Source organism: Salmo trutta, chromosome 7 (genome assembly GCF_901001165.1).
Source record: "Salmo trutta chromosome 7, fSalTru1.1, whole genome shotgun sequence".
NCBI lineage: Eukaryota > Metazoa > Chordata > Actinopteri > Salmoniformes > Salmonidae > Salmo > Salmo trutta.
Window position 1 is genome coordinate 3,654,765 of NC_042963.1, and position 25,062 is coordinate 3,679,826.

The following is a 25,062-nucleotide window of genomic DNA, read 5'->3' on the forward strand; positions in this document are numbered from 1 at the left end:
GTCATGGTGAACTACAGCTCCAGGAATTCTCCTTCCTGGCCTGCTTTAGCCTCTGATCCACTGAAAGTAATCTGTTTGCTAACCACCGTAGTTCGCTGTTAGACATACAGGTTAGGACATCATTGTGCAGAGGTGAACCTGAGCCCAGGTATGGTCACCTTAGCTGAGGGGTGGAAATCCCAGTGTCGTGGCTGAGTCTGGTATTTATCTTGTTTTACCCGAATGGCCAGCTTAGGCCTAATCCCTGTCATGGTGTGTCAGGGCCTCGACATGCTAGGCTTATTTTCAGAGACCAGGATGCCCAGGCAGGCAGGCAACTATTCCAGGCTTGGCCTAGTGAACAGACCCAGTTCCCTTATGTGCCTGTCGCTCGCTGCATTTACATAACCTTCTGCAGTTCTCTTTAGTGGGCAAACAATAGAGGTCAGGTCACGTAGTTATTAGGACAGTGGGACATTCTTTCATGGGAGCTCTGTGTATAGCTGTTTGATGTGCTGTGTGGAGAGTAGGCTAGACCCCCCCCCCACCCCCTCTTGTTATGTTATCTTGTTATGGTTGTAAGGACATAATAAGCCAATGTATTACCACGACTTAATCAATTCCGGGCCATGTAAATGTAGCTGTCAGTTGGGCACTGCCTGTGAATGTAGCCTTACCTCCACACCCACTCAGAGGCCTGTGATTTACACTGTTATCTGATGAGCTGAGGCTACAGGGTCCATTAGTGCCCATCTAGATTACATCAATTAGACCCCTGGCCCTAGCTGCCACAACTTCACAATGCCATTGGATGGATTGATTAACGACAGTTTGACTGGATGTTATATAACTGACCTTTTGAAAGAGTCAACGTTTGATAGCCTCTGTTGCTATTTAAAAGACTTGCAGGGCCATAAGAGACATATGTTTGTTGTCCTGTTGTCTTTGCGTAACATATTTATTAGGGCTGTCCCCGACTAAAAAAAATCTCTGTAGACCGAAAGTCGTCTGTTCTTTCGACCAATCAATTGGTCAAAATGTTTAAAAGTGTATTTTTCTATATATGGACACACCCCCTGTATTTTAATAAAATGAACTATATGCTTGTCTGATGCTGTTTGATGAAATATGACACAAATGACTCAAGAGGGAGCCATAGATCAAGATAACTAGAAGAGAGAAACCTTAACCTGACCTGACCATTCTCCTCCCACTCCTGCTGGCTTTCCCAGAGGCTACACGAGGAGTCAACAACCTTTGTCATGTGAAATGCCAATGTATCTTAAAATGTCTACCCATCTGTGTGCCAGTTATGGTTTTCATATGCACATTTTCGTGGAACAATTTAATTTATAATAACGACTTCGTATCTCAAAATCATTGTCACGTGGTTAATCAAAATTCTATCCAACTCTAAATGAAAATGATACAAACCTAAAAAGTTAGTTCTATTTACAACTATGTAAAAATAGCCAACATAAAGCAAACAAATAAAAATATTGCAGCCTGCAGATAGAAAATATCCCGATGGAAATAAATATTCTATAAATCACATTGGCTATGCATGGCCTGTCTGCAACGAACTTGAAACATTATTAACTATCAATTTAGGTCCAGCCTAAAGCTAGCACTAGCTAACTTGCAACATTGTATGAAATATTCTGGTCCCTCAGAGTTTCCCACGCCAGTGAGCTGGGACAGACACAGCTGTAGGCTATTTTGCGCAAGGGATTAGTGCTCATCAGGTAGACATATTTTATGACGTTTCCACTAGATCAGACCATGACATTTTCCCCTTTCATGCTGAGTGGTTATCGAAAGGGAGAAATGGCCTTCTTTATATGCCTATATTTGCGCGCAGGCCAGGTAGCCTATAGGCCTACTTCTATGCGTAATCAGGTGAGCGTCCTTACTCAACATTGACAGTAACGCTCCAAACAAAAGACAATGACTAAATTGACAAAACTCGTAAATGGAATGAAATAAACCAAAACTTGTTTCTCACAAGTGTAGCATAGTTGAGTACTCTGCAAACAACGTGTACACTTTCACAATGAGAAGGGTGAACGATTGGAATAATAATATATTGAAACCTTTAACATAAATTACCATAACCAAACAAACATCACAGATTAGAAATTATAGGATTTATCGGTAAATGTAAACTACTACTGGTGATATATGTAATCGGGAATTGATAGACACTAACAATCAAGGCAAACAATTCACACAATTAAGTTATGAAGCAATGAATGTGCACAAATTGGCAGGAGAGATACTTGCATTGTGTATTTTACCCACACTCCCCTTCTTCCCGGACTGTGCCATCTACGCGCCTCCGCAATGGATTAGTCTCAGCCTCAGCAATGGATCAGTTCAGTAAGATGGGCGCGAATCAGACAGGTGTCTCACATGCCATAAAAAAATGAATATATATTGGCTACAACAAAAAGCAGCCAATCGACCAAACAATCGACCAGTCGACAAATTGGGGTCAGCCCTATTAGCTATTACAATTTAGATTTGTAATGTGTATGTTCAAATCTGTCAGGTCAAATCATTGGTCAAGAAGGTCAATGAAAGAGCAACTGTAGAGGACCTACCATTAAAACCTGTGAACACCACAATGCATTGAATAGTAAGGACCCAAGGCCTTCATAGCATTAGAATGCTTGATTATTCAGAACTAGTCTGAAAAAGACATTATTCTATCCAATTAATAAGCAAAGAAACAGCCTGTTCTTCCAAGTGATTTCAGAGAAATATTCAAGGCATTGTAATTATTGGCAAGGCATGTCAAAGCCAAATTTAGATAGCTGTTTGGAAGTCTCCATTTCCATCTAGTCAACTCTCTTTTTAATCTCCCTTTGGTTTTGATAAGGGAAAAGGAACGTCAATCAGCCAAACTAATGGAATGTGCGTATTGTAATTCGCTCAAAGGGAACGGTAAATTGAAAAGAGTTTGCAACCTTTTAACATACACACCAGCGCTGACAGTCAAGCTCCATTATCTGACAGCTGGAGAAGTTAAAAATAACTGTGCTCGCAGCAAATTAGACGTATCATTTGGCTTCTAAAGTGAGAGATGAATCTGTGTGTGAATGCTCCTGCCATACCGTGACACGAGGGCAATATATCAGCCTCTGTTTGTCTGTCTTTTTCATAAACTCCAGATGGAATAGTAAACAGATGAAGCGATTTAGTTCCGAGAGTCTTTTCTCTGAGTCTGCTCCATCAATCTTACAGTCAGGTAGCAGCCGCCCAGTCACCATACCCATTTACATTACTGTGCTTTGCCCAAGCTAAGGTGCATACATCATTGTTTCGCTACATGCAAGGTTATTGCTATCGCTCAAAGCCAATCCTCAGAGTGTTTCATATGTAACCTTTTTATCTGACTATAAATCTGATATCATTGCACATATAGTACCAGTCAAAAGTTTGGACACACCTACTCATTCCAGGGGTTTTCTTTATTTTTACTATTTTCTACATTGTAGAATAATAGTGGAGACATCAAAACTATGAAATAACACATATGGAATCATGTAGTAACCAAAAAAGTGTGAAACAAATCCAAATGTATTTTATTCTTCAAAGTAGCCACCCTTTGCCTTGATGACAGCTTTTCACACTCTTGGCATTCTCTCAACCAGCTTCAGGAGGTAGTCACCTGGAATGCATTTCAATTAACAGGTGTGCCTTGTTAACCTTTTCACACGTAAGGTCCAAATATCTCTAATGGTCGCCCCAGCGTGAGTTGTTTTATACACGTGATGTCAGAATGCACTCACTGTTCCAAAATGTGATTATTACACAACAGGACAGTTAACATGTGCTGCCTGCTAATTATCTATAGGCTATGTTTCAACTTATCAATTTGTAATTATTTTCTAACAAGTTGGATTTTCTAACAACAGTTTGAATTGAAGTGTGTTCCGCCTCCTCATTAATTCACAGAGAAGTATCCCATTTCGCTGTTGCAGACAATTTATGTTTGAGGCTTTACTGAGCTGGATAAACTTCTCTCTTCCAGGAGAACCCACCGCACTTCACTCATGATTGCGCATATCAAGTATGCATATATTTGCGCAGTCTTGCAAGAATTTGAACATTTTCTTGCTGGTGCTCGCTTTTCCTTCCTTGTTGTTTTCCTTAGACATAATAACTTTGGACATGAGTGCATTCCTATCAAAGTAAGTTCCTTATTTTCTGTATATCGTGTTGTCATTTCTACTGTAGGCACATACAGTATGTATGAATGGAGCATAATGTATTTACAGTTTTATTCACGTTTTCAATTACTGGTGACAAATAATGCATTCCGATTATTGCATATATTGTAATGGACACCTATGATGTGTGTAAAATACTTTTTTGAAGGTTGTACTGAATATAATGAGCTAAGCTATTTGCCAGTTATGTGTGGCGCCATGTTTGTTGACATTATACAATGCATTCTGGGTGACACGTAATCTGCCAGACCAAAGATGTTATAATGAGGTGAAGGAATGGTTCACTCATCTTTCGGGTAAACTTCCAGAAGTTAATGAAGGGAAGTGGATGATCGTAGATGACACACCCCCTTCAACATGCATACTATAAACAGACCAAACTAATTTTGTCTCCTCTTATTATCTTTGGTTGATAAGAAAAAAAAACAAGCATGGCGGCACAAACTACCCATCGTCAGATTACTTTCGATTTCTGCTAAGTGTTTTACTAAATTATTTTGATCAATGGTGAGCTCACCTGTTATGGGATTAATTATAAATAGTAATTGCTATTAGCTAATTCATATTGTAGTTTCTGTCAGCCGAGAGTTATACAAATATGACCGCTTGTGTTACATCAATCTTTCCTCAGTTAGCACTAGGACAAATGTAGCCTACATTTTCCGGTTTGGATGATTGTGTTATGCTGTAGCTACTTCTCTGAATGTCTGAACATTGCATCCAAAAATAAACTGCTCACATTCTGGACATAACTTTGTAAGGACTGTGTTTGTGCAAAATGTTTCTTAAAAGCTGTGTGGCCAGCTCAAATGCTGATTGTTGAGTCATTCGAAACTGGACGTCCTAAATACGCGTTTTAATCACACCGGTTTGATCGTACGCTACAGGGACCACTATAAAATGATCACACCCGTTTGAGCGTACGCTACAGGGACCACTATAGAATGATCACACCCGTTTGATCGTACGCTACAGGGACCACTATAGAATGATCACACCCGTTTGATCGTACGCTACAGGGACCACTATAGAATGATCACACCCGTTTGATCGTACGCTACAGGGACCACTATAGAATGATCACACCCGTTTGATCGTACGCTACAGGGACCACTATAGAATGATCACACCCGTTTGATCGTACGCTACAGGGACCACTATAGAATGATCACACCCGTTTGATCGTACGCTACAGGGACCACTATAGAATGATCATACCCGTTTTATCGTATGCTACAGGGACCACTATAGAATGATCACACCCGTTTGATCGTACGCTACAGGGACCACTATAGAATGATCACATCCGTTTGAGCGTACGCTACAGGGACCACTATAGAATGATCACATCCGTTTGAGCGTACGCTACAGGGACCACTATAGAATGATCACACCCGTTTGAGCGTACGCTACAGGGACCACTATAGAATGATCACATCCATTTGAGCGTACGCTACAGGGACCACTGTAGAATGATCACACCCGTGTGTTGGTAAGTGTGAAAAGGTTAAAATCATTTCTTTCCTAAATGGGTTTGAGCCAATCAGTTGTGTTGTGACAAGGTAAGGTTGATATACAGAAGATAGCCCTATTTGGTAAAATACCAAGTACATATTATGGCAAGAATAGCTCAAATAAGCAAAGAGAAACGACAGTCCATCATTACTTTAAGACAAGAAAGTTTCTTTAAGTGCAGTCACAAAAACCATCAAGCACTATGATGAAACTGGCTCTCATGAGGACCGCCACAGGAAAATAAGACACCAAGTTACCTCTGCTGCAGAGGAAAAGTTCATTAGAGTTAACTGCACCTCAGATTGCAGCCCAAATAAATGCTTCACGGAGTTCAAGTAACTGACACATCTCAACATCAACTGTTCAGAGGAGACTGCGTGAATCAGGCCTTCATGGTCGAATTGCTGCAAAGAAACCCCTACTAAAGGACACCAATAAAAGAAGAAGAGACTTGCTTGGGCCAAGAAACACAGGCAATGGACATTAGACCAGTGGAAATCTGTCTTTTGGTCTGATGAGTACAAATTTGAGATTTTCTGTTCCAACCGCCGTGTCTTTGTGAGATGCAGAGTGGGTGAATTGATGATCTCCGCATGTGTGGTTCCCACCGTGAAGCATGGAGGTGTGATGGTGTGGGGGTGCTTTGCTGGTGACACTGTCAGTGATTTATTTAGAATTCAAGGCACACTTAACCTCTCTGGGCCATGTGGGACGATTTCGTCCCACCTACGTAACAGCTATTGTAATTCCAATGGCGCGATTTTTGAATCGTTAGAAATACTATTACTTCAATTTCTCAAACATATGACTATTTCACAGCTATTTAAAGACAAGAATCTCGTTAATCTAACCCCACTGTCCGATTTCAAAAAGGCTTTACAACGAAAGCAAAACATTAGATTATGTCAGCAGAGTGCCCAGCCAGAAAAAATCTGACACCCATTTTTCAAGCTAGCATATCATGTCACATAAACCCAAACCACAGCTAAATGCAGCACTAACCTTTTATGATCTTCATCAGATGACACACCTAGGACATTGTGTTATACAATACATGCATGTCTGTTCAATCAAGTTCATATTTATATCAAAAAACAGCTTTTTACATTAGCATGTGACGTTCAGAAAAAGCATAACCACCGCAAACTTCCGGTGAAATTACTAACAGTTTGCTAAAATACTCACGATAAACGTTCACAAAAAGCATAACAATTATTTTAAGAATTATAGATACATTACCCCTCTATGCACTCGATATGTCCGATTTTAAAATAGCTTTTCGGATGAAGCACATTTTGCAATAATCTAAGTACATAGCCCGGCATTACAGGGCTAGCTATTTAGATACCCACCCAGTTCAGCCTCCACCAAAATCACATTTCCTATAAGAAAAATGTTCTTACCTTGCTTGTTCTTCATCAGAATACACTGCCAGGACTTCTACTTCAATAACAAATGTTGGTTTGGTCCCAAATAATCCATCGTTATATCCAAACAGCGACGTTTTGTTCGTGAGTTCTAGAATGCTTTTTCACGGTCCCGCGCATGGCGCGTTGGCTTGTCAAAAATGTCTAAATATTCCATTACCGTACTTCGAAGCATGTCAACCGCTGTTTAAAACCAATTTTTATGCCATTTATGTCGTAGAGAAGTGATAATATTCCGACCGGGAGTATGCATTGAGCCTAAACAGCCGAATAAAATTTCTCCTCAGAAGCGACTCATGCACGCGCATCATTGAAAGGTCCTCTCAGCATCCACTTACAAAAGGCGATAATATGTTACAACCTGAGGCTCCCTCGTAAACCTTCAGGGTTTTCGCGGGCTCTGAGAGCCTATTGGAGCCCTGGGAATTGTCACGTTACAGCTAAGATCCTTACTTTTCAATAAAAAGAGGTAAGACGCACGACTCCTTGTCAGACAGGGTACTTCCTGCTTGAAGCCTTGTCAGGTTTTTGCCTGCCATAGGAGTTCTGTTATACTCACAGACACCATTCAAACAGTTTTAGAAAATTCAGAGTGTTTTCTATCCAAACCTGAACAATAATATGCATATTCTAGCTTCTGAGTTGGTGTAGGAGGCAGTTAAAAATGGGAACATATTTTTCCAAAATTCTCAATACTGCCCCCTATACCAAACAGGTTAATCAGCATGGCTACCAAAAGCATTCTGCAGCGATACGCCATCCCATCTGTTTTGCACTTAGTGGGACTATCATTTATTTTCAACAGGACAATTACCCCAAACACACCTCCAGGCTGTGAAAGGGCTATTTTACCAAGGAGATTGATGGAGTGCTGCATCAGATGACCTGGCCTCCACAATCATCCGACCTCAACCCAATTGAGATGGTTTGGGATGAGTTGGACCGCAGAGTGAAGGAAAAGCAGCCAACAAGTGCTCCGGATATGTGGGAACTCCTTCAAGACTTTTTGAAAAGCATTCCTCATGAAGCTGGTTGAGAGAATGCAATGGCAAAGGGTGGCTACTCTGAAGAATCTCAAATATAAAATATATTTTGATTTGTTTAACACTATTTTTGTTACTACATGATTCCATGTGTGTTGTTTCATAGTTTTGATGTCTTCACTATTATTCTACAATGTCGAAAATAGTCAAAATAAAGAAAAACCCTGGAATGAGTAGGTGTGTCCAAACTTTTGACTGGTACTGCGTGTGGGAGAAGACTTTGGAAGATTCAACCTCCCGCTAGGCTATGTCTGGTCTGACACACACAGGGTATACAGGTATGTGAATCTTGATTCCGCTTGCCACACTCAGGTTTTCCATGACATTGAAATGCATCTTGCCCACTTATGCATGTATTTTATGTCAGGTGTTCTGGGCCATGGTGTCAGTTACCATTTAGCATGGTAATCTAAGTGTAACTGTGGGATCCCTATTACAGTAAGGTAAGTAAAGAGATTTCCATGAGTAGCTTATGTTTCAGTGGAGGTGTAGGATTGCCTCTAAATACCTAACAACATAATTGTTCATTGTTAATCGTAACAATTTCAAAGATTTTACTGAGGTACAGTTCATATAAGGAAATCAGTCAATTGAAATAAATTCATTAGGCCCTAATCTATGGATTTCACATGACTGGAAATACAGATGTGCATCTGTTGGTCTCAGACACCTTAAAAGAAAAGTAGGGGCGTGGATCAGAAAACCAGTCAGTATCTGGTGTGAACACCATTTGCCTCATGCAGCGTGACACATCTCCTTCGCATAGAGTTGATCAGGCTGTTGATTGTGGAATGTTGTCCCACTCCTCTTTAATGGCTGTGCGAAGTTGCTGGATATTGGCGGGAACTGGAACACGCTGTTGTAGACGTTGATCCAGAGCATCCCAAACTTGCTCAATGGAAAACATGTCTGGTGAGTATTCAGGCCATGGAAGAATTGGGACATTTTCAGCTTCCAGGAATTGTGTACAGATCCTTGTGACATTGATTATCATGCTAAAACATGAGCTGATGGCGGCAGATGAATGGCAGGACAATGGGCCTAAGGATCTCGTCACGGTATCTCTGTGCATTCAAATTGTCGTCAATAAAATGCAAATGTATTTGTTGTCTGTAGCTTATGCCTGTCCATATCAAAACCCCACCACCACCATGGGGCACTCTGTGCACAACGTTGACATCAGCAAACCACTCTCCCACACAACACCATACAAGCTATCTGCCGTCTGCCCAGTACAGTTGAAACCAGGATTCATCCATGAAGTGCATGTTTCTCCAGCGTGCCAGTGGCCATGAAAGTTGAGCCTTTGCCCACTGAAGTCGGTTACGACGCTGAACTGCAGTCTGGTCAAAACCTTGGTGAGGACAACGAGCATGCAGATGAGCTTACCTGAGACGGTTTCTGACAGTTTGTGCAGAAATTCTTAACTTGTGCAAACCCACATTTTTATCAGCTGTCCGAGTGGCTGGTCTCAGACGATCCCGCAGGTGAAGAAGCCGGATATGGAGGTCCTGGGCTGGTGTGGTTACGTGTGGTCTGCGGTTGTGAGGCCGGTTGGACGTACTGCCAAGTTCTCTGAAACAACATTGGAGGTGGCTTATGGTAGAGAAATTAACATTAGATTCTCTGGCAATAACTGGTGGACTTTCCTGCAGTCAGCATGCCAATTGCACGCTCTGTGGCATTGCGTTGTTTGTTAAAACTACACATTTTAGAGTGGCCTTTTATTGCACAAGGTGCATCTGTGTAATGATCATGCTGTCAGGTGGATGGATTATCTTTGCAAAGGATAAACGCTCACTAACAGGGATGTAAAAAAAATGTGTGCATACATTTTTTTTATTTCAGCTCATGAAACATGGAACCAACACTTTACATGTTACGTTTATATTTTGGTTCAGTGTATTTCCATTATTTTGATTCCTGTTTCACCTTTGTGGTGCATATCCTTGTTTTGATCGTGCATGTAAATACCTTAAAGACATGCTTCAGAACTTTGGCGACTACTAAGTATTTTTTAAACGTCCTGCTTTGGGCTGGATGTGTCAATGTGCAGTTCATACATGCATAATCTATGAGCAGAATTATGGTTCTACCTCAATTAGCCACTTAATCCATAGTTTGAAAGACACTGTTTTCCTGGAAGCTGTGCTGCGCCATTTTCCTTACATTTTCCCCCATGTGGTCCAGCCCCTAGCAATTCGAGTTCAACCAATGAGATTCAGCTCCTCACCATTTGAGTGACAGCTAGTAAGAGGCACATGATGCACACACAGCAGAGCGTGAGAGAGAGCAATGACGTGTAGCACATATCTGCATATTCAGTATGATGTAGTACACAATTTTCAGGGACCACTTTTGTCTCATGAGTGCTACTTTCAGAACTACTGGCTAAAAAGTATACAAAAGTACTATACAATCTCTTTATGCCCCAGTGGATGTCAGAACATTTTATAATGTAAAGGATAAACATGTCTGGATTTCACTGTATACTCAAATACATTTGACTGAGTATGGCCCTTATCCAATCCACTTTTTATGATAGAAAAATGTGTTCGATCGACAGAATGAAAGCCCACCTCTCTCTTTTGGCGCACATATTTGACACGTGTTACTCATGTCTCTCATTAGGGAAGATTTACGCTGGAGGCACCTTCCCTGTGAATTCTCAAAGATGCCTTCTCCCGCTTCCTGTGTGTGAGTGTGTGTGTGAATGTGTGTGTGTGTGGGGGGGGGGGGGGGGGGGGCTCTCAGATGTTTTCCCTCATTGTATAATCTCCACCTTCCCAACACAATGGATTTAGCCTGACCTTGAATGAGAAAGGGCTGAAATTGCTGCAGCATCTAAACATCAGAGCAAGCACGCCATTAACACAGCCCTGGACAAGCCAGTACATTAGACATAGGGGCAGACATTGATTGTTTAATGAACTTTCAATGAATGCCTGGGAAAAGGACAGCTGACAATTGGCAATGATTTTATCCCCCATAGCAATTGCCTGCTTTTTATGGGATGCATCTAAGCCACCAAAGAAATCAAATCTTTACGATGCAAAAGAGGAAGCTTTTTCTACTTTACGTGCACAGCAGGCACTTGGCTGCACATATGAATTTTGGAATCCAGTGTTAACTCTATATTTGGATTCCACTGGAGTGGATTAAGGATTTTTTTTTTATTGCAAACCCACGGGATTCTGGGAGACATAAAAGAGGAGGCTGTTTGCATCCATGCTATACAAATAATTGCAGGTTTGAAATCGACTGTAATTTCAAGCACCAGCAATATGGGAGAGTCTTGCTTTGATGTACAAATCCAGAATTCACGGGGGATTAGCATCCCAAAGGTTAGCAGTTGCTAATTATGGGAGATTGGTTCTACATATCTAACAAGGCAAGGAGACAGTCTTAATAAATAAGATGATTCATAAGGAACAAGGATAAGCGATAAGAAGGATGTATTTTATTTCGCATGGAGTGATACCCTGTAATGCCCCTCTTCTGCTTATGTGTTGGAGTGTGAATGGACTGAAGCTGTGCCTTCTCTATTTTGTTCACAAAAGCATTGAGATTTTACAGATCTAGAATTTTTTTATATGATATCTTAGAATATTATACCTTGATTGTATTTGCGAGTTCCTGTTGTGTAAAAAATGCTTGTTACTATTCCACCAGCAGACCGTGAAGCTGCATTATCATAATCCCTAGTTCCATTCCACTAACCACCGCTAGCTAAATGAATCTATTATTTTTGCCTTGAGCATGAGAGGCGATAACAGCAGCATGCAACAAAATGCAATGAATTAAACTCAACTTAAAAACACCCTCTTAGTTGCTGTTACCTCATACAGACCTACAGTGGATTATTTTATTTTATATTGTTTTATGTATTTGACTTCCTGTTTAATTTAGTTATCTGACCATTATAGGCTTGGCATGCTGTTAACCCTTACAACCTCTTTCCGCTTTTAACTATCAATAGGAGAATGTATTAAGGAGCAGGGGTTCCTAAACTTTTTTGCTTCGTGACCCACCAATTGAGGTGTCTTTTGAGTCATAACCCACCATAAGAGTTGAGCGGGGGAAACAATACACATACCAAAGAATAAGTAAAAAATATCATCTTTGCAGTGGAGAGAAAATGTTTCAGTTTTAAAGCAAATGTTCTGCAATTCTAAATATTTTGCCATGGAGCTGAAATAAAATGTTGCACTTTTAAAGCACATTTTTCTGCATTTCTATACATTTTCTCATGGAGCTGAGAAAAATGTTCGTTTTTAAGCGGATTTCCTGCAATTCTACGCATTTTGACTAATGCTGTGATCTTATGCTTAAATATTCTAACAAAATAAATGGGGGCCTGATTGTCTAGCTTTTATTTTGTTGATTGTAAGTTCTAAAAGATTATAGGCTATTATACAAAATATATAGGTGCATTATGTTTTCTACATACTTTCAATTTGGTTTTAGTCATTTAAGTTTACACTGAAAGTGTTTTTCTATCCCCCCCCCAAAAAAATATATATATAGTACCAGTAAAAAGTTTGGACACACCTACTCATTCAAGGGTTTTGTTTTAATTTGACTATTTTCTACATTGTAGAATAATAGTGAAGACATTACAACTATGAAATAACACATATGGAATCATGTAGGAGACAAAAAAGTGTTAAACAAATCGATAGATTTTAGATTTTAGAATCTTCAAAGAAGCCAACCTTTGCCTTGATGACAGCTTTGCACACTCTTGGCATTCTCTCAGGCAGCTTCACCGGGAATGCTTTTCCAACAGTCTTGAATGAGTTCCCACATATGCTGAGCGCTTGTTGGCTGCTTGTCCTTCAATCTGTGGTCCAACTCATCCCAAACCATCTCAATTGGGTTGAGGTCGGGTGATTGTGGAGACCAGGTCATCTGATGCAGCACTCCATCATTCTCCTTCTTGGTCAAATAACCCTTACACAGTCTGTTGAAAAATGAATTATTGTCTCACTAAGCACACACCAGATGGGATGGTGTATCGCTGCAGAATGCTGTGGTAACCACGCTGGTTAAGTGTGCCTTGAATTCTAAATAAATCACAGACAGTGTCACCAGCAAACTACCCCCACACCATCACACCTCCTCCTCCATACTTCACGGTGGTAACCACACATGCGGAGATCATCTGTTCACCTACTCTGCGTCTCACAAAGACACGGCGGTTGGAACCAAAAATCTAAAATTTGTACTTATCAGACCAAAAGACAGATTTCCACCGGTCTAATGTCCATTGCTTGTGTTTCTTGGCCCAAGCAAATCTCTTCTTCTTATTGGTGTCCTTTAGTAGTGGTTTCTTTGCAGCAATTCGACCATGAAGGCCTGATTCACGCAGCCTACTCTGAACAGTTGATGTTGAGGTGTCCGTTACTTGAACTCTGTGAAGGATTTATTTGGGCTGCAATCTGAGATGCAGTTAACTCTAATGGACAGCAGAGGTAACTTGGTGTCTTATTTTCCTGTGGCGGTCCTCATGAGAGCCAGTTTCATCATAGCGCTTGATGGTTTTTGTGACTGCACTTAAAGAAACTTTCCTGTCTTAAAGTAATGATGGACTGTCGTTTTTTTTTTTGCTTATTTGAGCTGTTCTTGCCATAATATGGACTTGGTATTTTACAAAATAGGGCTATCTTTTGTATACCAACCCTGTCTGTCACTTGAACTCTGTGAAGCATTTATTTGGGCTGCAATTTCTGACGCTGGTAACTGTAATGAATTGATCCTCTGCAGCAGAGGTAACTCTGGGTCTTCCTTTCCTGTGGCGGTCCTCATGAGAGCCAGTTTCATCATATCTGTCCTTTGGTCTGATACGTCCAAATTTGAGATTTTTGGTTCCAACCGCTGTGTCTTTGTGAGATGCAAAGTAGGTAAACAGATGATCTCTGCATGTGTGGTCGCCACTGTGAAGCATGGAGGAGAAGGTGTGATGGTGCTTTGCTGGTGACACTGTCAGTGATTTATTTGGAATTCAAGGCACACTTAATCAGAATGGCTACGACAGCATTTTGCAGCGATACACCATCCCATCTGGTTTGCGCTTAGTAGGACTATCATTTGTTTTTCAACAGGACAATGACCCAAAACTCACCTCCAGGCTGTGTAAGGGCTATTTGACCAAGGAGATTGATGGAATGCTGCATCAGGTGACCTGACCTCCACAATCACCCGACCTCAAACCAATTGAGATGGTTCGGGATCAGTTGGACCGCAGAGTGAAGGAAAAGCAGCCAACCAGTGCTCAGCATATGTGGGAACTCCTTCAAGACTGTTGGAAAAGCATTCCTCATTAATATGGCTGAGAGAATGCCAAGAGTGTGCAAAGCTGTCATCAAGGCCAAGGGTGGCTACTTTGAAGAATCTCAAATATAAAATATATTTTGATTTGTTTAACACTTTTTTGGTTACTACATGATTCCATATGTGTTATTTCATAGTTTTGATGTCTTCACTATTCTACAATGTCGTAAATAGTGAAAATAAAGAAAAACCCTTGAATGAGTAGGTGTGTCCAAACTTTTGACTGGTACTGTGTATATATATATATGCACAGAAAATGTCATCCCGTGACCCACAAGTGAGTCCCAACTCACAGTTTGGGAACCACTGCAGTAAAGTACTCTCTCCTCCTCAGGCTCAGCAGCCCCTCCCTTGGCCTGGTAGATCGGACATGGCCATTCTGGCCTCTCTTCACATGGCCCTAAATTAAACATGTCTGGGACGAGGCGGGTGCCTGCTCTGCCTCGGGAAATACTTTTTCATGTCTTAATGAATGTGCCTGGGGGTGTCCCACAGGGGGCTCCACTTCACCCCTCATTAGGCAGGGGGGCTGTTTCTGTGCTCATGCTGGGGAGCAGCCTCCTGGAGAGGGAGCCCTCCCACCCCAGCTCCACGTCCCACGCTCTATTAACCTGGCCTGGACCCCGACTTCTTATCCTCCCCTCTCTCCCCACTCCCCTCTCTGCCTGTATCAGACCTGACTCCGCACTTCCCTGATTCCCTTTATACTGTAAGAGCCCTTATCAGAGACGGGGTTGTCTTGGGGGAACCAACTGTTAAGCTGCACATTCCATAGAGATGACAGGGACACGCGGACCTGGGGACAGGAGCATGCTCATGATGACGTTTTAATGGCCTTGTTTGGTTTGGACCTGTGATTTATTGCTGTATATACCAGCGCAAAGATTTTTTTCTCTTTCCTGACGTCAACTAAACTGTTTTTGTCTTGAAGTTCCTGTCTTCTGAGAACTTGTAGTGAAAAAAAGGTTGACAGACTCATCAGGATTGTGTTAGAAAGGAAGCTTTATGACAAACCGTCCTGTCTTCATTAGTGGGTGTGACAGGCGAGCGCTGTGGGCCTTGCTCTGAGGGCCAGCTGTGGCCTTGGCAGGCTCTGGTAGGAGGGGGAGGAGAGGAGAGCCACTGTAATACTGTGGAAGTCCCTGTCTGTCTCCAGCTCTGGCTCAGTAGTTCTCTCCCAGTGTACCCTGTACGGCGTATCCTGCCTCTCCAGTGGAAAGTATTGACTGCTTCCTGGTGTTGATGAAGCAACAAAGCATGGCGGCTTCCTGGTTGAGGCGATGCGAGGTGGTGGGGTGGGGAGGGAGGGATTTACTGGCTGTCAGCTCCCACTCGGCACACACTGGTTCAATCAACATTGTTTCCACATTATTTCAATGAAATTACGTTGAACCAATGTGGAATAGACATTGATTTGACGTCTGTGCCCAGTGTGCTGACTTTGCATCGGAAAAGAATGGGCTGAAGAGCTGATTATTATTCCAGGGCTTTTGGGATGTGTTTATGCCATCATTAATCTCAGCGCTTCTTTATTTGCCTGGGATTATGCTCCATGGTACATTCCCTGACAGTCACCGAAGTAGGTTCACCTAAAGGTAGCAGGCAGATAGGCATCGAACGCTCTGATCTGCCCCCCTTCTGCAAACAAGCGTGCAAGGTGAGAAGGATGCTTTTTGCATGGCTGCTTAATTCTGCCATGTTAAACAAAACCAGACCAGTGTTTATAGGGCTATGAAAACAGTGGCGCAGCGGGACTGTGCCTCACACGCTTTAAGCAGTCTGAACTTTGTGTGGCAGCAGACGACTTCTCATACTCCTCGGTTATCTAGGAATGTGCTCCATACAGCATGGCTCGACTGGGAAAGAGCATAGAACTACTGTTGTGTTGCAGGTCCTCTGCAGGGAATGGGGGAAAATAAATAGTACTTCTGCATACCCAGGAATGCATGTGTATTTAAAAAAAGTAACATTGTTTAATGGTAATGAATCCAGTAGGATACAGTATCTACCTGATAATAAATTGTAGTTTTACAGCATTATAAAAGTGGTTTCTACAATGATAAGGACTACATTCACATTCATAGTAATTCACTTGGCTTTAATCAGACAGATTAATACTACCAGCAGGAAAATTGAATAAATAAATAGATTTTTAATGTGCCTTGCAAATTTGATCAGAAATAAATATTTAACATTATGGCAATCAAGTGTTTGGAGTCAAATCATTTTGCACATTTAGTGTCATTAAAGATAAATGATGCGTGATGGAGGTGTTCACAGTGTAAGACACTAAAAGCGAAGGGTTTCCTGAACGGAACCGTAACGTCTTTCGCTCTCACACACTTTCCATTTCACTCTCTGCACCTGCAGGAAAGAACCAAGTCCAGGTATCTGAGTAGGGCTTGCACGGTGGAAGACAAAACTGCCACGTGAAAATGTAGTGCGACAGTGACTGGTTCCAGGGTTTGAAAAAGCTCTCTTTCTGAGGTTCCATGACACTGCCGATCCCTGGAAAGGTTGGGCGCCTCTAGTTTCAGCTCTATCTCCCCTGGATCTGTGGGGGACAGGATTCAGTATCCCTGCTAATGTATCAAGCCCATTTGTCTCAATCACACGTCCCTGGAAGTATCGCCTGGCCGTTGATGTAATTCATCTTGCCTGTCCTTGCCTTCTCTTTCCGTGCTGATGAGAACACAGGACCTTCAAACAGAGTGGCGGAGGTGGTGTAATGTCACCTGTCAGTCCACTACAAGTATTAACTGTTGTGTAATGGAGGCTCGGACATAAATATAACGATATCCATTGTGAAAGCGCTGTGACAACATTCTCTAAAAGGAAGTCATTCAAAGCAACCACTTATTCAGCAGCACATCTATTGTATCTGTAGCATTCCAATGTCACTTCAACAGTGTTTTTTGTCACAATATATGAATTCTATTATCTTTAAAAACTTCTTATAATTCATTATTTTCTGCTGCCTCCATAAACATCCCTCTAGCAACAGAATGATAGCTAGCCGTGAGGTACATCACACTGTGCTGCACAGTACAATCCACAGGACATGTTGTGTAAGCTGATATTATAGTTAGGAAGGACTGTGACATACTCAGTGGCTGCTGTTTGATTCATGTCTTGGCACACAAGGCCACCATGATGTTTAGCTGAGGGTCAGAGGGAAAAGCATCCCTGTTATATTGTGTGTAGATGGTATGGATCAAGTGTTTAGCTACGTTAGCCCTATACCCCTGGCTACAACACAGTATCCCTTCCATTACCTCTGGCTCATGTGGAGCTTCCTTCAAGCTGATGATTGCTATCTGGAGCCAGTCTGTGGAAGTTAGTCAGTGTGTGGAAACAGGTTTTCCTAAGGAGCGCACAGAGGGACAATTACTGTCAGCTGAAGTAATCTCCCTGCCTGCTCTCCATGTGTGTTCTGGCTCTGTGCCCCTCACCCACTGACCCTGGGCATCAGCTTGAGCTGGGACCTCCAGCCTCCCTCCCCTCCACCCCCACGGAGGGACAGTAGCCTCTCACACACCGTCTGCCATGGGCATGTCCCAGCAGACAGGATTTATACACATGTTCCCTCCACGCACGCACACACACACACACACACACACACACACACACACACACACACACACGCACACACACACACACACACACGCACACACACACACGCACACACACACACACTGCACACATGTCCCACACACATATTCAGTACCCCACACGTAGATTCAGTATCACACACGTTCCACATAGATGTAACATCCAAATGTACCACATTATCAGCGCACACGCAACACCCACAGGACGTTGTCTGGATGTCAGTCTGCTGTATGTTGTCATACATAACTTTACGTCTGTCTGTGAAGAATATAGTTTATAGTAAGGAACATATTCAATGAAGCCCAGCAGCAGTCAAGGTTCTTACAGGAATGCATATTAATGCAGCAATTGCAGGAGAAAGGAAGTGGTACGGCGTGACAATGGTGAATTCCCCTGTGCAATGGAACAAGCTTCTTTGTTGTTATGTAGAATTCTCACTGTATAATTGCACTGGATGTTTTGAAGCTTTCATTCCTTATATGTCTCTGTGTATTCCGATGCCAATATGTTGGCCTGGCCTCCAGGTATATGGAGGTAGAGAGGTTCTTAACTAAGATCACTGTGCTGATGACAAGCCTCAATCAAGCCTTTAACCACAGCCTGCTCAGCTCAAGTGGCCAACAAAACTTTGTAAGCCAGAGCAGGAGAGAAGACCCCCCCCCTAACTCTGAATTTAAACAGCTTTCGAATGGATGGCTCCTGAAGCAGTCTATCTTCTGGTCCTCTGTGATTTCAGCCTCAGTGATTTTGAGTTCCAGTCCAGTGCCATGTTTCAGTATGTATCTGCCAAGAAAATAAACAACAACACTCTACATTCAGTGTTGTATGAGAGATGACTAAGTATACACAGTGTGTTCTAAAAGCGTGTAAACATTCGCTTTTTTAAATGAAGATTCATTTCATTCCATTTAACTGTTGCAAATTGTTTGCCTCCCATCTCTCACGGCTCACTATGACTAACTGGGATCAGGGACAGAGCAGGCAGAATCAGAATGAATACATAAGTGCGTGCAGCAGTCTCCAGATTGACTGTGTTGTGGCATCAGAGCAGAGCATGCAGTGTGGCTCTCTCTCCCTCCTATTCCTGTCCTCCTCTGGGACTGGGACCCAGACACACAGTGACAGAGGGAGAGGGGGCATGCCCCGTGGCACTGGAGTCCCCTGTACCAGGGCCCAGCTTCACCTGTCACTGATCAGAGGAAGGGGGAGGAGGGGGGGAGAGAGAGAAAGAGAGAAGGAGCTCAGGTGGAGGAGGGCGGGCCGTGCCGGGGATGGGAGGAGAGCGCCACCACACATTCTCCACTTCACGGCACTCGTCTGCTCTGTAAACCAAGGCTTTTGTTGTTTCCCCTAGAGTGCAACACACAGACTCCCAGTCAGGAAGCTCGTCAATCTTTGCCATAACAACACATAAATTAAATCCCAAATTACTGTTCCTCTGGCGGAGTAAAAGACATGGAGAGAGATGTCTCGTGCTGTGGTTTGGGAATACTCTTTCCCTCTTCTGCTCCCCCGCATTGAGGGTGTCAGAATGCATTTCAATAAGGCAGTCAGGTAAAAACAGAGGCAGAGAAGTGCTGCTGTGTTGTACAGGCATCCCGAGTTGGGCGGTGTTGAAATATTAATGGCCTCACACACAAACAAACACAGAGACACACGCATGAGTTCATCCCAAAAGCAGCCCAGGGCTATCGTCCAGTCCTGGGTTTTAGCAAAGTCATTTGAGTTTGCAGTGCTATACAGGAATAATAGGGAAGCTCAGAGCTGTTCCACTGAAAGTAGAATATCTTGAGTGATGGGGATCATAGCTTAGGCTATTAGTTGATAGAGAGGAATTAGCAGGAGGCAACATAGACATTAATAATGCCTAAATTCAGCTTTTCTCTGTTCTAGTCCTCATGGTCTAAATATTGTTGGCTGGTTTGCGTGTTGAACGGACAGAGGCGCTTTAAAATTATGATACGGGCTTTTCCTCTGCAGGTGAATATCTGAATCTGATATCTCTGAGCTGCACTGAAGTAGAAATGTCATGAGGACAGACTCATGGTAATAAGCCAACAGGCTCCAGTCCCCAAACAAATAACACATTTATACTATTCTGTCTGTGCTCTGTACCACTGCTGTCCTTTGCCACTGACATTCAAATAACCTTTCTTCTGCTGTGCAATTGGGAATAAAAAAGTGCTCGTTCTGTTCCGTTAGACTACAACATGACAGCAGCGCCTTGGCAGATGAATAGAGGCAGGATCTGATTCTAGCTCTTGTTCTGCTGTCTGTCTGACTATCATGGGTTTCAATTTAGCATAGACTATCTTTATCAAACTACAGCTGATCTCCATTGCCAAAGGGGGAAATTAATCTAGCAGTCAAAATGTGGGGAAACTACGATATAAAAAATGTGGCTTACTGTGCACTTGCCAGCTAGTCGACTGACCCGTCGTACCAACGGTATTTTGCCGGTGTAAACTGTATCTAGATACTAACATATTTCTGTATTGTAGCCCTGTGTGTAGTCAAGTGTTCTTTTTCAACATTTGCCTAGTTGTTGTTGTGTTGTGAAATGTTTTGCAGAGAAAGTTATTAAACGGTTATTTGTCCCTGTTTGTTGGATCGGAGAGCCATTGCTAATCTGCCCATGATGCTGACCTGTACACAGGCGCAGCATTGCTGTCCAATCACTTACATAATCTCCAACATGAGCCCACTGGTTTGCATCATTTGGGCTCTGACAGCTGTCAACACACAGGCAGCCCCCCCCCCCCCCCCCTCACACACACACACAAGCAGTCTCCCTGCTGTCTCTCAATAAAGGGATGCAGAACCACATCCATACCCTTAAAGCATGCCCACCACTACAACTGCAGTCTTACGTTTTCTGCCTCTTACCACAAATACACACTTAAAAAGAATGATCCATCTAATAGTGTTAGAATGCACACCATAGATGTTGTGTCCAATGAAGAGGCAGATGAAGACATTACACCTTACTCTATGAGGTCTTCCATCACTCAGAGATATGTTGTATATTGTATTACTCTGTATGTAACACCCTTGTAGTAGGCGTAGTCATCCATGAGGAATGATCTAGAAGCTGTGCCACAGCCCAGTAATGGGTTAAGCTTCCAGCCTCAGTTTGTGTCTGTAATGTAAGGGAGCATCCTAATCCTCTAAACGTTATGTCAGTAGTCCAGTTGTCCAGGAAAATCTGAGTGTGCAGTAGGAATAACTTGGAGAGCCTCTGTAGTGATTTGTTTATGTCAGTATTTGCACTGCCCAGCACATATTCCTGCGCTATTTCATTTGTATAGCACAAATTCAAAAAACCTTACTTGAGTAAGATCTGGGATCATTTGGGTGTGAAGAATGCCATTCTGAAAAGGCTTACCATTAGAAAATAAAAAGCTGCTTAAGGTAGTTTTTTTGCCTGCGATGATGTGGAGCACGTTCGCTACTAAACTGTAGATAACAATCTGTCTCCAATGAGTAGCGCTGTAACATGAATAATACACATCAGCTATTCACCATTAAAGGATCAACCTTTTTACATAATTGATATACCTTCAATATATTTAGTCAACACCACACTTTTCCTCCCTCCTAAACGATGCTCTCCAGGTACAAATGAAACTACAGCATATTTGAGAGGTGCAGGGGAAAATGCTCACTCTGACAACAACTGTCTTTGTGGTGCTTATGTCAGGTCTAAAACGCTAGCTGCAGAACGCAGTACGCTATGACAGGGTCCCGGGGAGCAGTTAGCGATGCGGAAGGCAAAACACCTTTGTTTTCATTTTGTAAACGGTTTTCTGTTCATTTCCTGGGATTAATAAGTGCAGTGTTATCTTGGTGTGGGGTTTGATCTCAGGGTGGTTTGGTACACAGTGAAGGGCAGAGGGGGACACAGAGAGGGCTTGACATCCTTAGTCTCCAAAGGGCATTTATGTGATGTGAATCAGTGTCCTTGAACTGCACAGCGACAGACTCAGACAGAGCATCTTTAACAAGTTGCGGCGTATGACAAAGGCTTCACTACTACATGAGGCTGGCTACTACACAGTCCTCTCACCATGCGCTAGCCATTGTGAAAGCCAAACGCCACCCACACCAGAGGTTGATCTTCCACCGAGGATCTTAGTCATTACCTTTTTCATTCTTTCTGTAGATGGGTATTTTGTGAATGCTGCCGTATGATTCACAGTACATTATCTGTGTGCGTCAGCAGGTCCCCCCTCTCTTTGATGTGGCCTGTGTGTGGAGGCAATCTCACAGCACTATGAGGAATGGGAGGCTGCTGAGTTGGGCTTTAGCATGGCTGACCGTCTCACTGTGCCTGGCTTTGATGTCCTAAACAGAGCAGGCAGGGCTGCCTGGCAGGCGGGCAGGCAGGGAGGCAGGCAGGCAGGCAGGCAGGGAGGGAGCACGGCAGGCAGAGAGGCATGGAGACAGGCAGGCAGGCGCTGTGAATGTGATCATCAGCAGTGAGCAGCGATGGTCAAGCCCAGACAGAGAGCCAGCAGCGAGCTTCACAATGGCAGTTAACACCATGGCTTCTGTCAATAGCTATTGACTTCCAGATCTGAAGTACTTAGGCACAAGGCCTTTCTGTTTGACCATCTCCCCCTGTGTGAATTCATTTTAAACCACTCACACTATCCGAATTGTAGTCTGACTGGGAGCCCCAGGACCACCCATTCAAGATGGCAGCTTGCTACAGATATTGACGTGAACCCATGGTGTAGGTGAATTAATGGCTTATTTGATCTTCATGCTGTTATTATTCTGTATTTATTCCTCATGAATCTATACCAGAAAGCAGCTTATTTCACTGTGATTCGATTGGGTTTTTCTTTTACATAGCAAACCACAAAGCCTACCACAGTTAGACTGGAGACAGACCCTTTTTTTTACTGTTGAGTGCACCGAGCATTCAGAGGCTTGTGTAGTAGTGTTATCTGGTGAGGCTGTGTGCATTCAGGGCCTCACTGCTGCAGATAGGGCTTTGTGAGCCATCCTCATCAGTGTGTGCCCAGCCCTGCCGTTTCCACTCCTTCTGCCTTCACCTGATGTGGCACAGCCTCTGTCAGGCCTGAGCGAGCATCCAGCCAGCCCTGCCTCTTCAGGGGAGATGAAGGCATCTCGCAGCTACCCTGGGCAGCAATCTAAGCCTGGAGCTCAGAACCTGGAGCCCGTGGGAAAGCGAGAGGGCTGGAAGCTGGGAGCTGGAAGCTGGGCTCAGAGGAGAGGATGCAGCTACAGACACAGTCAGAGTGACAGCTCTGCACTGCCACCCAGTGGCCTGCGCCTGCCAATACAGTCCTGTTTCTCCACCACAACCCCAGCCAGCCTTAATTACAGCACGCTTCACTTGTTGTGAGTGCATGTCAGAACAAATTATGTTTGTAATGAGGCTGAAAATGTTAAAGGAGTCGCAACACACTGCACCGCTAATGCTCATGCAGGGAGAGCACAAAAACAAACAATGGAGTGGCACTGCCCATAATGCCAGTGTTCAAACAGAGATAACCAAAACGACAACCGTCTCGACACAATGCAGAAATTCATAATGATTATTTATAAAGTAACCCTCTCAGCAAGCGTGTCAAAACCTGGCTCCTGGTTTGTTTTCCCTGTAGTCTAGGCAGACTATGGGCGTTATCCCCTATTGTACAGCAGGATAACCAGTCATCCGAGGTGTTTTCCATATGATAACTGACTGGTGTGTGTGTGCCACTGCTCTCTTTGTTCATTTGACTGAAATGTAGGCTAATTCTGCATGTAGGGGTGAGGTCTTGTTGACTTCTGCAGTGCGAACAGAGCCCGCTAACAGAGATTCCTGAATGGAGGGACAGTGTGTATAGTGGTAAAGGGTTGGTGGATCAGCGGCCCTCCCTTGGGCACGCTTCAGGGACACCGACATTATCCACATGACACAACAGACGCTCCCAGGCAGCTGATTAAATGGGCTCTGAGTCCTCTGGATGGAAGACCCATTTGATATGATCAAATTAATTTGAAGGGATTGGATGTGACGGTGTACTAAAGTAGTACAGAGCTTCTATCCACTCTGGCCTATATGACAGACTCTAGGCCTGGTGTATAAAGCTAGGGGAGAGACTGATGTAATACCTTGCCATACTATAATGTATGTAATACATGTAGATGGTTTTAGATGTTTAGAATGGGTCATGAGTAAAATTATACATTTTCAGCACTAGTAAGAGTAGGCTGTTTGATAGTGCTCTTTGCTCTGATTGGCTATACTGTATGTGCATTTGGGTAAGGAGCCACAATAGAGCAGGGAAAGAACCCACTGTAATCTTTTCTCAGTGTAGATCAGATAGTATGGTTTGTGTGGCGCTACGGCGTACTGTAACAATGGCCGTCTGAGATGCTAGCACTGTGGAGGAGAGCTGGGTTATAGACAGAGATCTAGTGTGGAGGCAGAGAGAGACGTTGTGTCAGAGGCTGCAGTGATAAAGCATGAGAGCTGTAGGACAGACTGGGGGTTCTGTGTCTGAGATGCCTCTCTGTGTTTCGCTGCCATGTGGCCTGCTGCTCTGCTCCTGTGCAGGGGGCCGGGATGGATGAGACCTGTCCCCCCCATGCCTGTGTCCTCTATGCCCACTAAATCACCCCAGGCCTGTCAGCAGCGGAACACTATCGACCTCACTGAACTCTACTGCACTTTACTACTGTCTGAAATGACAGCCTTCATCCACTCTCACCTTACTGGGCCTCATATACCTACTCACCATCTCAATAGGAAGGTTATCATTCTTTGTGGCCATACTGGGTTTTCTGCTGGGGTATGGAGGGTTTTGAAGTTAAAGAGGTAACATGAAGTATTTTTTTCCATTGGGGAATAAGTTCAGTTATGTGGGTGAATGGTAGTTGTGCCTGCAATGTAAATCGACACTG

General features: G+C 43.2%; 1 protein-coding gene across 2 annotated transcripts in view; it reads left to right on the forward strand.

Moving 5' to 3' along the window:
• The window catches only part of roraa (RAR-related orphan receptor A, paralog a), a 307,537-nt gene that overhangs the window by 268,741 nt on the left and 13,734 nt on the right, over positions 1-25,062 (forward strand). The window lies entirely within an intron of this gene.